The 15,184-nt window shown below is 44.8% G+C and overlaps 1 non-coding gene across 1 annotated transcript; it reads right to left on the bottom strand.

Annotated features, from left to right (window-relative positions):
* Positions 1-6,473: 6,473 nt before the first annotated feature.
* Positions 6,474-6,545, bottom strand: Trnap-cgg (transfer RNA proline (anticodon CGG)). Its single transcript has one exon. It is a non-coding gene; the product is annotated as a tRNA-Pro (tRNA).
* Between the last annotated feature and the right edge of the window lie 8,639 nt (positions 6,546-15,184).

The following is a 15,184-nucleotide window of genomic DNA, read 5'->3' as shown; positions in this document are numbered from 1 at the left end:
GAAGCGGCCCGGCATGCAAATCGATCGGCCGCTTCCATCGGCATTGTTCCAGGCGACGAGGCCAGAACACGCCAGGCGAAGGTTCACGCGACACCGACATTTGCTCTCCCTCCCGCCCGTATTTGCATTGTCTACGATCGGAATTGGAATATGGCCGCTGCATAATGGAAGTTGATGGCCGGGCGCGGGCGCGCTCGTCATCATGGTGGCTATCATTTGGCTTGACGTTGTCTTTTCTTTTATTAGAGGCTTAACAGTGTACATTGTTTTGCCAAACTGCCGTGCGTATCTCTCTATCTCTCTTTTTCTTTGCGAGTGTATGTTTACATTTAATTGTCTCCGGTGACACTTTTATCCATCCCGGGCATCTTCGTGCGTCACGCGGCCAAGTGTGCCACTCCGGGTGCTATTCTCCTTCAAAGTGGTGACATTTGTTGGTACGAGAAGCAGTTAGTAGTAAAAACTTTACATTCTATCGCTTCAGAGGGAAACAAAAAGTGTCCATGACAAGAGATTTAATCTACGACATCAGCAATGTTTTTTGCCATAGTCTGTAGGAAATTGTTTCGTTTTTCTTCTTCTAGATAATATTTTAAAAAATTGTTTTAGTTTTGCTCTTGAATTAGTTCATTTGTCGATTCATTTGTTTTGAAGAGGCACACTTAAAAGTTTTACAATAATATCAACTTATAATTTAACTTCGGAATGTTGGGACAGTTGAGTTTTTGCTTTACTCGATGATTGAATCTTTTTGTGCTGAAAGAAAATACTAGGAAGCAAGAACTCACAAAAGCTCATTTTTCGGAGGTTCATCTTCTTTAATCATTTTTTTTAGGTTAGATTAAACCGTTTTAATCGCTGCATTTAACCTTCGCATTCTATACCAAAACTTTTCGTAAATTAGGAAGCAGCGATTAGGACCCACCAGCAACTGACCCACTGGCGATGCCGCCTAAACAGCGTTATCTAACCTGTCACTGGTTTGCCCTATCGGCGTGCCTGAACCGTGCTTAATTTATTTTTTACAGCCAACCCGCGGCCCGATGGCGCGAGTCCTAGACAATTTCATTAATCATGCAGCAAAACGGCAGCGAATGGGTTCGTAATCGCTCTCCGCCCGAGTGGAATGTCCGAGTGCTTTGGATTTGGCCGGATGCGAATGCGAAGGCCCGGCCCGTTAATCGGGCCCGTGTTCGTTTTGCTGCGGCGCGAATAATGTTGTTGCCGGCTGGGAAGGAACCCAAAGCACGGCCCTTGGCTTCCCCGCTCGTTTGGGGTGGTGGTGGTGAGTGCCACGGTGGCCATAAAACTGTCTTGAAAGGTTTTGTTGAAAGCGTCACCCTGTGCGGCATGTTTTTATTATTGTTGCCGTGCTAATCTCCGCGTTCAACAACTCACGGCGGTTTGAAATGCTTCTTGCCGTGGGACCTTGAAAATGCTGTTTCGGGTGAGATTTGTAGTGGGTTTTATTTACTCGGTTTTCGCGCCTAGGAAAAAAGGGGGGGGCAGCTATTTCATACCGCCCCATGGATGCCAATTGCTTTTTTAATTCGTTCGAAAGTTCAAAAAGTCACTTCGCACTCTCGCCCGAGGTTAAGTTAAAAAACGTGTGTTAATGCGACAGTGGAGGATTTTTGATTGCGATGGGAAACATTTCGCGGGCCGCAAATTAATCGCAATCCGAAGACGGTGCAGAATGAAATGACCGAAGACTCGATCATCGAAAACCCGAACCCACGAACCCGCGAATGTGGCCCGAATGGGGGCCTCGTGTGGGAGGGGAGTCGAGGGGATAATCCAAATCCGAAGCAAATTGTCTCCGTCTCCGTCGATAAATCTCGAGCTCGCTGGCCATTAATTTCGCTAACAAACCGCACGCATCCGCTTAGCACTCGCTGGCGCAAGTTCGAGAAGGAGTTCGGAACAGCACGAAAAAATGCACGATCCGTGACAAAAACAACTACAGCGCCCGGTTCATCACGACCCGTCCGTGACCATCCCGTGGGTTCGTGGTCGTGCGGTGCTTAATTATTCGAAATTACTGCGCCCGTAGGGTTTGGCGCAGGAATTCTAATGACCGCTAATGACCGAGGGCCAGGATTGACAAAAGTTAAATTAAGCGATAATGTTTTATGGATCGTGGCCGCGATCTCGGTGCGGGGGGTAATGTAACGGGGTTGGCATGTTTTTTTCTTCGTTGTTCTTATTTTGTGTTGCTGCTGAACAACCCCGCTTGGCGAAACCCGTTCCGATGTGTTGTGTTCCCAGCGGGGTTCTATTTCCTGCAGTCGCTAAATCGTTCTGCAGGACACCGGAGGACGTTTCTAGAAGAGTTGATGTTGATCGAGTTGGAAACACTTCCGCTGGCAGGAAGGAACCAGTAGCGGAAGATGACGAACGAGAAGACACACAAAAACAACACGTCGATGTGCGAACGTAAGCAAAGTTTCCCATGGGGAGGGAGGGAGGGCTGAGGAGCCCAATCGGACGTCAAACTGCGGCGCGGTTGACTGACGCTAATGAGCTTTGATCGATTTTTCGATTCGTCGGACGAGAACTGGGGCAACGACGACGTCAGGGGCCTACGGACGGACGTCAGTGGAAAGATGGAACACCGTCACTGTGTCACCGACCGATGCGGACTTGGTGAATCCGGCTGGATTAGGGCCGGTTCTTAAACACCGCCGGCTTAGAGGAACCACGGCGACAGCGAGCAGTGTCGGGAAGAGGTGAAAATTGAGCGAAGGATTATGATGTCACTCAGGGCGTACCAGGGTGGAGGCTAGGCCTGGCCTCGAAAAAAGGGTTGGGAAAATGAATCACCCCGCACGGACCGTTTTCGAAATCAAATAATGCAGAATGATTAAGTGATTTCCGTGACGCAGTCGGGCGGAAATCGACATGGAAGGCACCGCCGGCTTACCGATCGGCATTTGTGAACTCATCGATGTCATTGCTCAGATAAACGTCGGATAGCGTGAAACGATGAATGACAAGATTTTACTTTCTGCTCAAACAAATGTCATCGAGATATGTTGGCTTTCCGTCGACTGGTGCGCATATGTTGACATTCTGAAACCGATTTTCAATCAACTCCAACAGCTATGGAAATTGCTCAACTCAGCTTCTCGACTAATCACGCAGAACTAATCCTTGTAAGACCACTTTTTTAAATTCACGTTTTATCTTATCATAGAGATGGAAATCCAAGCCTCGCCTGTAATACACATAAGCACCAATAAATACAAATTTCGCAAGACGGAAACAAATCGTAGCTTATGATTGATTATCCGTCTGCCTCTTACAAAACCCTCGGACAAGGAATCTTTTTGGCATTAAACCTTGGCTTTTGTGGGTTTGGAAATTGGAAAATTTGTATCTCTGTTTGGCAAACATGTTAAGCCACCATCGGCTGTTGTTGTAGATAAGGATTGCAAGTTACGGTATCATTGGCTCAACGTGCAAAATGCAAGTAGCTTCCGAGGGATTCCCAGACGTGAGCCCGGATTCGCCTAAAATGGGACAACACAACAAACTACGTAAGTCCGCAGCACCCCGTGTGGATTAAACGAATTCTGCCTTGAGCCATCATTATCCCAAATCCTGCTGCCTCTGCACGAAGTTCCCAGACGCGGTACGTAACCGGTAAGCTGGTCGCGGTACCTAAATCCCTCACTCACCCTCCCTTACTCTCTCTCTTTCTCTCTCTATCTTGCCATAAACCTGCCCAGCTCATTAGCGAACCTACCTGGCCGGATGGCCAAACCCAAGAGGGACGCCCTAAGCCGGCAAAGCGCGGGAGCGATTAATGATTGTTTTCCCGATTCGAAATCTGGCGATCAAAGGTGACCTCCGGGGTTTGCCCAGCTTCGGTCGAACGGTTTTCGTGAAATTCGTCATGCGCAAGGCATGGTGATTATTTTTCTTCACTTCCGTCCTTATCTTTACCACCCGATGACATTTCGGTGGCCATAAATCAGGCCGACGAGAGTGGCGGTTTTTTTTTTGTTTTTTTGCTGGCTGCTACTTTATTTCATGTCGTTTTTTCCCCTCCCCCTCTCTCAACGCGAGGAAAGAAATGTCTCTTGGGAAATGTGTTGTTTGTGTTGCTGCCATTCATGCGCGGCACGTTTCCTGTACGGTGATCAATCCGGCGGATTGGGGGCTGTCCCTAATCCCCTGATTTCATTCATCCGCCGGTTAGTCGCAAGCGGTTGGGTCTTATCTTGCGGATCAAGATACGAACTCAATTGAAGGATTAACGGGCGTTATTAGCTTACCTCACTGATAAGGGCAGTCTAGAAAGGTTAAGAATGTAGATTGCATTTTCAGTCGCTAGAATAGTTCGTGATGCTTTTGGAATTAAGAATTTCTTTTTGTAAATTAAAAACAATTCTCACGCTTGGAAATGCTAACTTTTTCTTGCTTCTCAAGTAAGACTAACTAAGAACGAGTGATGAACCCACTTGCACACAGTCAAATAATAAACACAAAGTCCGACAGGCAGGTCCGCTGTCTAGTCACTGGATGGCATTTAATGTGAAGGGATCCGGAGCGGAGCGAAACTAATCTTCTCCTTCCACCCTTGGCGAGACCAATCTCCCAACGGCGCCACTCGCCACAACTAAGCCCTCCCGGGTCGTCGGTGAAAAGCGCCTTTTGACTACGATGAAATCTAAAACTAAACCTCACGGGATTTCACCGTACCCGAGCCGGTATTAGAAGTGAACTTAACCTACCTAGCGGGCGAGTTCTTTCGCCGGACGGGAAGAATCCATTCCCCGATTAGATACAGGCCGCCGCCGACTGTGGATCGATTTTCTTTTATCGATTACTCGTTTTTCGACCGACGCCAAGCGGCTGGGACGGGATTTGTACGGATTTAGTTTTGCCTTCCCGAACCGCCAAGCCGGACGGATGTTTAATCGACATTCACCGAACACGGTTTTGGGGCGGTGGAAGGACAAAAGGGTCGGATTGGGAGGGAGTTTTCGATTTCCGCTTTTGGAAGGTTGCATTTATTTTGTGTTTTAGTCAGGATTCAGATCATCTTTGTAGTTCTGTGTAGAAGAATGTATGCATTGTGATACGATACTGAATTATTTGTATTTTGTTTGCTCGTTAAGTGAACTTAAGTTATAACAAACCATAAGAACCAATTTATTTCAACGGAAATTTTAATGTTATCATGCAATGTTTCACTTCCTTTTTCTTTACAATGCCAAACAATAGACCTGGTCTTAAGAAAAGTAACAATGCAACGATCTTTCAACCCGGATTGCACCATTGAGACCCTCGAGCCACTTCGTTGTGTTACAGCTTCCGTTTTTATTTGTTTTTGTTTAACTTATTTCAATCACCCCGCCATCCATCAATCGGTCCACCAGACTCCGTGGAAGGCGAATGGAAGCCGAAGGACGTGAACCGTTTTTGGTCTGCCATTCCGAAATAAATTCACCGACCTATCTCAAGCTAAACTGTCGTAAAATGTGGCGCGGAATCGGAGGGAAAACACGGCGATATAAATTCAACGATCCCCAGACGGAAAGACAACGGAATGGAATGAGTACGAGCTGATGGGAAAACATAAAGCAACAGACGAGTAAGCCATCAACAACCAGGGGCCGCATTCGGAAACCGCGCCGGGTTGGAAAAGACGTGGCGAGCAGGAAAAAGAAAAACATCGCATCGCGAAGAGGATAATCAAAACAGAAGAAAAGAAGTTGTACGCAATGACGTACGTTTGTGCGAGCGGGGCACGCAGGGGAAGAGGGGGGCCCCGGTACGGAAAGCGGCGGAAACATGCTGTCCCGCGCCGCGACGCGGCTTTCGGTGCTTTAAACACACGGAATGGACGGCGAATAGACAGACGGATGGATGGCCGACGAGTCGAGATCAAATTAAGGCAGATATGTGTTAATCGTCGTTAATGGTTAATGGGGGTAATTTTATGTCCATTCTTCGACGGCGTCCACGGTGGTGGAGTGGGTGGAGCGGGCGGTGGGTTGTAGAAGGGTGAGCAAGGCGGTAGTAAAAATGTGTGAGCTGAACCGCTTCGTCTGTTGCCACACATTCGGCCTGACGGAAACGAAATCTCCCCGTTACATTTCGCGCCTTCCGAGCCGAGCATATGCCAGGTCCGCAGTTGGTGGGGATCTTCGATAGTAATAATAATCGCATAAAATACTCGCCCCTTGCAAGGTTGAGGACGTTGGTAAGGCATGAGTAACTACAGTGGCCATGGGAAGAAGAATGAATAAATTCGGGATTCTGACAGCTCCTTGACTCATCTCAATGTTTCTAGGCGATTATCTACAAAAAGAACGATTACATTTGAAGGAAAAAAGTAATGATCAGATAAGAATAGTTAAATATCAATTATTGAAAATTAATCGGAATTGTAAAATCTGACTTCTAGTTAAGAAAAAAATTATTTAAAAAACTAAAAAAGTCCTATGCTGAATTTTCCACTTGGGCTCGTCCGGGATTTGAACCCGGGACCTCTCGCACCCGAAGCGAGAATCATACCCCTAGACCAACGAGCCAGTTGATGAGAGGCGCGTTCGATACCAAACATAAATCAAGTGTAGGCACAGAAAGCAAACTAGATTCATCGAAAAGGAGAGAAAACGCGAACACCATGCTTGTGCAAAGCAAATCAAATACTTTTATTGCAGGCGAAAAAAAACAGAATTTCGCATTCAAATGTTGGTGAACGTATTTGAAAACTAAAACTAGTGCCGAATACAACTGTGTTCCTAGTGGAATATTCATTGGATATTATTCAACGATTGTAACTTTCCAAAAAGCGCTCGCATTCGTGTTTTCAAAAAGTTCGCTCCGGAATTGGATTTCGTATTCCCCGGACTCCCCGACGTTGCTGGAAGTTGTCTTCTGCTTTTGATTACGATTGCTTTCTTTCTGCCGCATCCCGGGTTTGCTACCTAGTTTGTTGACTCGTCGGATATTTACCTTACCTTTCTTCACGTTTCCTTCAAAGAGACAACCGGAGCACAACGGACGGGCGGACGTAGTCCTTGTGCCAAAGCGACACGATAAAACGCTGGTGCTTTGTTTTCCAGCCGGCTGCCGGTGTGCGGAACCATGTCACAAAGGTTTCCACATTGCTTCCCCGCCCCAAGAACATTCGGTGGCAGCCGGGACTTGCCGAGATTCGAGAGATGAATCTTTCATAACTTTGCTCTCGGATGATTAAACATTTATGGGTGAATAAAACTGCGTTTCCAATCCACTGGGCGCAACATTTCCCAGCTTCAACGATATGGCCCTCGTACGGGGCACTCTTGTCGAGGGCACGTCCCGATGCCTAGCACGGGAAGAAAACCCCCTCGATCGGGACGCTCCATGGTAAGCGTAGCTGGGGTGGAAGGATTACGAAACTGAACGGAACTGGCCCGATCCCTTTTTGTTTGGATTCTCTCGAAACGATTGCTGGGGACGGTATTAGAAATTCTTTTCACTTCCGCATGAACCTTCGTGCGTGGAATATTGCATTATGGATGCAATGAAAATAGACGTTCGGAGTTTTTTGGATTATTGGTGCAATGCACTAGAATGAACTATTTTCCAAACAAAAAATGGCGATGCAAAATAATAATGGCACATTTTCTCTGATTCTGATTTCATCATAGTCGTTTAAAGGAAATGCTGATAGCGTTAAATCCCGCAAACGAAAGCCAAATTGGGAAAATAATCAAAACTCATATTTGCAATTTCACGCAATCACGAGCTGACACGAGCCGGGCCGGTTCTGTTGTGCCATTCCCGGGGTCAAAGGGCATTCGGAACTCTGACAAAACATATAATTATTCATCACTCATCTGCAAAGTCTGTTGCGAGGCAGGTTTGTAATGGCAAAATTTCGAGTGTCGTCGAGGCGAGGGCCGGGAATCGCTGGCGAAGCGTAACGTGAAGCCCATTATTACATTGTCGCATGAAATGTACAACCGGTTCCGGCGAGCGGTGAAGATTTTCGATGACAGTGCCCAACACGATCCATTTGCCTCGGGCGAACTTGGTGGGCCGTGGGGTGGTGGAGGGTCGTGACACAGGCCCATCCAGTGTCCCTTCGGGGGAATAATTCAAGAGCCCTTGATGGATCCCTGGGCCCGCCGAGCCGAGGCCCAAGTGCCATTAAGCTGACAGATGTTACGGCCGGTAATTAATCCATGTCCCGAGCAGAGAACGATAATTACAATTTTGCTGAAATTGTGCACACCGTAGCAGAACGGTGGCGGCCGTCCCCGATGCCGTCGGCGTTGCGATGGCCACGCAAGGGTAGCCGCCGTGTTCGCCGTAGCATTATGCTGTTATGTGGCTAATAATAATTTCAGCTTTCAATCGTTTTCACATCCCGGATCGTTTTGATTGAAGCAATTACTCGCAACCGGTTACCGGTGATATGTCGCCGGATCTCGTGCGTGCTACGGAGCGCGTGTATTGCGGAAGTTACCAGACGATGCCGGTCTGCTTTCCTCCCGGTGTTCCCATGTAAAGTGGTTGGAGCGTGTGTTATAGTTTGTTTCATGCAGATATTGTACGAATTTCGTTCGACAGCTTTTCTTCTTCTGATTCTTTAATCATATTATTATTCAAATCATGGTTTTTATTAGTAATTAATGTTGAAGCATGCTCCAACACTCGCTACAACCAGCACCCAGTACGGGGCAAAACTCGCCGAATAACCCTCTCCACCACTTTTCGAGAACGGTGCCCAAACACTGCGGTTGAGATTGAGCGTCAAAGTTCCCACTTCCAGATGGTCGTGAAACTTTACGCGAGGGTATTTTCTCTCGTAGCTAAACATTCGTCCACAATTGCTGCGTATCTTCATTTTGAGACACCCGATATCGGGCTGTATTGTGAACTGGAGCCAATCGACATGGGTGGAGCCCTGGAGAATCATCTCCCCGTCGGAATGGCAATCGGCAAACTCCAGATGATTGTAGACCGGGGTGCTGACGTCGTACTCATGGTCGCAGTTGAAGACTTCGATGCCTACGGTGTGTCGCGTTCGGTTCACGCAGCCGATCAGACAGTTTCGCTCAATTTGATGCCTCTGGAGGTTGAATAATTCCCGGTTCAAAATGTCCGTCACTCGGCCACAAACGATGAACGGTTTGTATTGCACCAGGTACGCCATTTCGGAGTAAACATCGGTGCAGTTCATTGGGAAGTGGTGTGTATGTTCCGGCATCTTCCCAACCGTGCCTATTATCAACGCGCAAAAGAGGGTTATGCGGTTCATCGCGATCGAAACTATCGTCGTTTGGCTCCGGGTCAGAGGTTTTTATATGCTTTTGAGCTGGTAAGCCGGTCCCTAGGGTGTAATAAACTCCTCGTTACCGATAGCGAACGTTCGGGAAATGAGGAAATCTTAATAAATGTTTCCTTAATCTTGATCAACCAAGTTGTAAATAGAAAATGAACAAAAATAATATCAAGGATATTATATAAATGATATTCCAAAATAACCATTTACTAAACTGAGACATTGAATGATATGCCAGTTGACTTTCTTTCAAACCAGTTAAACAGTTTACACAACTTCCCCTAGTTTTATCTAAACAAGCATAAACAAAGCTGGTTATGTTTCCAATTTATTCGTTTAAAGGTTACAGTGCATAAAAATTACTATCAAGCTAATAAACATGGCCCAGCTGGCCACCATTGCAAACCACATCAAATATCCATTTTCAACATGAGAATTCCACAGCTTTTCATCAAATTCGACATCAGTTACTCCGATCGGGATACCCTCGAACAAACCGTCAGGCGAAGGATTGTACTGCTTTTCATGTTTGTAGAATGTCTTGCACTTGCTAAATATGTCGCCCTGCGTACAGCGGGTGTCCGGTTGAAGCCTTAGAGATATGGCGTTGTACGTTTTGGAGCCTTGCAGGACAATTTCCCGTTCGGCGAAGCACACACGCAAATCGATGCTCTCGTAACTTGGAAGGGTGCGTTGAACATCGCTGCGACATACATTAATGCCAACCAGGACGCCTTCGTCCGTCCTGCGAACGCATCCCGTTGCGCAACTGTGTCGCATCAGCTTGCTCCTGTTCAGGGTAAACATGCCGACTGAGGTGCTGAAGTGAGCCACTTTGCCGCAGACGTGAAACGGTTTTATCTGGGCCATGTGCACAAAATTTGAGTCGATCTCTGAGCGGTTCTGCTGCAAGCACTTATCCGGTCGGACGCTCACGGCGAGCACCGCAGCCAAGGAAACTGTTATGAGTCTAGTAGCCATTGAAGATTCCAGAGATAAACTGTCCCAGGTATAGAACGTAGAATGTTTTATATCCTATTCCGTAAAAGCTAATGCGAACAGTCTCTAGGGTGTAATATCGGTCTGTTACGTATATCACGTTGACTGCCACGCTTATTTTGGTCATGTTTCCCGGCAGGCCAAACTTTTTCTTCATACAATATCGCTGGCTATCATTTTTGATAGCCATGGCCTGCTGGGAAGTGCACAGGTGCTCGAAGCGCACACACACAGCTCGGCAATTGATATTTTTTTGGTTTTTTGCCTTTAACACCTTATTGTTTATTTCTATTGGCGTTATTATTAAATATATAGCGCCTCAAGATTTCTCCAATAAACGGCTTACGTATTAGCAGCGTGACTGCATCCGTCTCGTTCACCCAATAGACACGCAACGACATTTAGCGAAAGAGACAAAGCGATTCACATGTGATTCAATAAACAAAAACCTTCCACTAAAACAGCTTGTAACTTTTTTCATACCACAGTTATTGTAAAACCAACCACAAATTAAGCTAGACAAGAGATGAAACTATGTAACTACCAAAGGATTTGTAGGTAAGAGTTGTCATTTAGAAGATATAGTACTTCAAAAATCATGGTAGGTGGCTATCAAAAATGATAGCCATGGCCCCCCAGGAAACATCACTGGCTATCAAAAATGATAGCCATGGCAGTCAACGTGATATACAGTAGGACGTATGCACCTAAAGTGTGCTTCTAAATATAGATCTAAATGTCAAACGAAGATATTCATTCAACGAAGATGTTCATATGCATGTAATGTATTTTTGATAACGATTTCTCTAGAATTTACTTGGAACGCACAAATTGGTTTGGACAACTGAAAGCCAAACAAACTATTTTTTTAATTTATACCCTTTTTATGATTTTTACAAATTCAAAATTCATTGGTGTCATTGTTAGACATATTCAAAGCATTAGTCAAAATTATGTATAAGACCAAAAAAGGTATTAAAATCACCGTTGCTTGATTATTTTCTAAAGATTGATTTGATTTTTATTCCATACTTTCTGCATTGTGTTATTTTGTTTACTCGTCCCAGAATAATTTACAACATAAATACGGCACGAGTACAATCATCAAGTGGCAAAGCTGGCATCTGATATCTGATTTTGTGCCAAGATTTTTCAAGAAAGGTTTCCACAAAGTCCTGTTAATGCGAGCATTGAAAATTCCAACCGTCAATCCCTTGTACTTTCCATCCGACCGGCGCAAATAAACCTTTTCGTGTCTGTAGATGAGTCTACAGTTTCCGATTGACCTGTTTCGCAAACAGCTGGCATCAGCGACCATTTTCATTTCCATCCACCGGTACTCGCTGGAACCGTGTAGCGTTATTTCCTCCTCGGCAAAGCAGCCGTGAAATTCGAGCGAGTCGAAATACGGATGCATTTCCAAGTTGAACAAACGGTCGCAGGTCTGCATTTCGATTCGGAGCGCGTTTTTCGACCTATGAATGCAAAGGGCTGTGCAGCCGGTGCTCACATAAAGGTTGGGTGTTACCATCAAGATGCCCATCGATACGACGTAGTTGATAATTTTTCCACAGATGACGAACGGCTTCAGTTCGGCCAGATGTACGGAAGTTGTATTCGGTTGCAACTTGCAGTCATCGGTGGAGTTATAAGAGTTGATACAAACAGCTATTGAAGCTCCTACGATCAGCAAGAGAAGTCCGCGAGCCATTGTTTCACCTGTAGAACTGAGGTTTTGTATGACGGTTTGATGCTTTTATACACTACTTCAGACGAAATACAGCGTTTTGGGAATTAATGAGCGGCGGTACCATTGCGTCCTTAATTTGATGATCCTAATGACGTCGGTAATAATTCTGAGTCCCTTCACTTGTTCATAAGTCAACTCTATTCGTTTTTTTCGGGATTTCCGAGGTGAGACTTTATTCACAACTTACATTTTCTTTCGCTTCGATGAAAATAAATGAATAAACATTTGTTTTCAAATTTTACATCAGAGGTATTTCTATCTTCATGAAATGTAACGCATAATGATCAATAATAATTAAATAGAATGTGCGTGTCTCAGTGAATCATTGAATATTATCAATATTTTGTTACACCGAGTCCAAGTCATACAAAAAGAATACATTACACAACAGAGATAAAATGGCCATATAAAATCCTGTCTCACCGAAGAACGGAGGATTTCCGTGGTTTTTTGTTAAAATCTTCCAAATCTGCGGATTAGCGCCAAACTCTTCATACGTATCCAATGATTCGCCGTACAGTTGTCCCATGGGATACGCTCGGTTGTACTTCAAGAGTGCTTTGCAGGACCCGGTTTTGTTGCGCAGGCAGCTCATGTCCGGTATAAGCGTAAACTCGATCCATCGGGACATGTTGAATCCGCGCACAAATATTTCCTGCTCCGAGTGGCACAAGACAAAGTCTACGTCGCTGAAGGTGGGAAAGGTGACAGCGGTACTCTGCTCCTTACACGCATGCATTCGGATACGGACTGCACTTGTCGTCCTATTAATGCACCCTACCACACAGTTCCATGGTTGAATTCGTATTGTTGAATTGAGCGATATACCTAGATAGGACACAATTCCGCAAACACCAAACGGTTGATGTTCGTGTATGTATCTCGCGGTCGATGGGACTACTTTGGTGCATTCGTCCGGAAACACGTAAGAATTCACATTCAAAACGATGCTAGCTGCAAACAATGCCAATAAATGTGCCCGAGCCATCTCGACAAACAGTAATGAATGGCGTAAACACCTTCACTCATTTTATATACACTCTAGCCTTGTAATACGTCCCAAGGGTGTGATCACGATGGTGTAGCGAAACAGAAAAGATGTATATTAGAGGCACGTGCGTGAATTATGTGCAATAGTGGGAATGTTCGAGACAATATCATCGCCATTCCATGATAAATTTCATCAATTTATTTATTTTGTAATATTTCCAGACTATTCCACCACGTACAGTCACTTTGTGTTGCTTTTCGACGCTCAGCAAAAGTCTGGAAATATTAATTGTCATCATCATCAATGTGAGTCATTAACAATTATTCACGGATAGCTTCTTTTAACTATTCCTAACACAAATAAATTATACCAAGTCCTAACAAGAGCGCTGTGTATTCAACATTAATCCATCCTGCATTGTTTCTTTGATTCTTTCCTCGAATAATATCGATGAGACTTACATGTAGATGGTCAGAACTTTCTAAATACTTCTTCTTATAATCGAAAATGTTTATGCAAGACTTAAACGTAAACTGTTGTTTACACGTAGTGTTCGGCTGCAGCCTTAATTTAATCCACTGTCTAGCACTGTATGCCCATAACAGGAAATGGTCGTCAAAGAAGCATCCAAGAAAATCAATCTCGCCAGTACCATAGGGTAAGGTTGGCATGAAGTCCATACTGTTACATCCTAGTATTTGAACGTCAACTGCGAATTTCGTTGTATTGACGCAGCTAAAGGTGCAACCATCAATTAGTTGCTGATGTTTCTCCTCCGAAAAAACGTCGTGTGAAGTTCTCATTTCGATAACTTTACCGCAGATGTAGAACGGTTTCAACTCGATCAGATAACGTTCGGTGTGTTGGCAATCCTTCTGAGTTTCAGTGAAACTCAGCACCAATGGCACCGATATAAGGTAGGACAATAGTCCCACGCTAACAAGTGAGTAGCACATGGTTTCTCTAAATCAGTAGAACTAAGACTATTCGTGGATCTAGTGCGTTGCGTGTATTTATGACTATGTCTATTGTAGAATTTCTTTGTCCGAGGTCATTCACCGCATGGTTTGATGACACAATACTGACGATATCAATTATTTGTCTGCGACATGCATTATCTGTCTCGACGTTTCATTTTGAACCGTATGACAAACATTTGATATCTAATACGACTCCTTATAAGCCTACATCGTCTTTCACAATCCGTATCGTAATGGTGATGTCTACTGTTAATGATTTATTATGCCAATGATGTTGGTCATTTATTCAAAACAGCCAAACAAATTTATTTCAACTTAAATGCTTTAATTAATCGTAGGCTAGGTTAAAATAACTCGAAAAGGTGGTAGAATTCCCGTTGAGTAACTCTAACTCGCAGAATCCTAAGTTGATTTATTCTGAATTCTATTTAATTATGCCACTTTCAAGATAGAGATAATCCTGACATATTAGTTTCATATTATTTCAAGTTGCAGTACAACCGATGACAAAATAAGGATCCAAGAGATGTGTTCAAAACTACCGTCGCTTTTGACGGATGCTTTCCAGATTTTCCGGTTGAGTTCAATCTCTAGTTCATTGGTTTCCAAATGTCCTTCAAATGTGTGCACCGTAGCTAGGTCTGTTCTTTCGTACTTGAAAATTCGATGACAACCCCCAGTCGGTTGCTGTCGCAGGCAGCTGATGTCGGGCTGCAACCAAATATCCAATCTCTGGCGTTGCTTCAAGCCATGCAGCGCGAACGATGAGTTGGAGAGGCATGCCCTAAAGTCGAAGAAATCAACGCTGATAGGAAAAAGAAACTCCATAGGACCGAAGCTGCAAGCGTGGATGCCCATACGCACTGCGTTCTGTGTCTTATTGAGGCAAGCGATGATGCAGCTATTCTGGCGAAGACGATGTTCCATGGTCGGTGTGACATGTAATGATGACCGCAAGCCGCCCAACTTGCCGCACACAGAAAACGGTTTGAACTGAATTAAATACAAGCCGTACCAGTCATTGGCGTAGTCACAGGTGTACCGGTGATGAATTGAGTTTGTTTCCTGGAAAGACACCATTGCCAATAGAAACGATAAAATGACTACACCTGTCATGGCACAGACTGGGAATATTATCGACAGTATAAGTGTCCGATGGGCGTTTTTATACC

The sequence above is a fragment of the Anopheles ziemanni genome, chromosome 3 (assembly GCF_943734765.1).
Source record: "Anopheles ziemanni chromosome 3, idAnoZiCoDA_A2_x.2, whole genome shotgun sequence".
Classification (NCBI taxonomy): domain Eukaryota; kingdom Metazoa; phylum Arthropoda; class Insecta; order Diptera; family Culicidae; genus Anopheles; species Anopheles ziemanni.
Note: the sequence above shows the minus strand (reverse complement) of the source record. Positions and strands in the feature narration are given on the sequence as shown.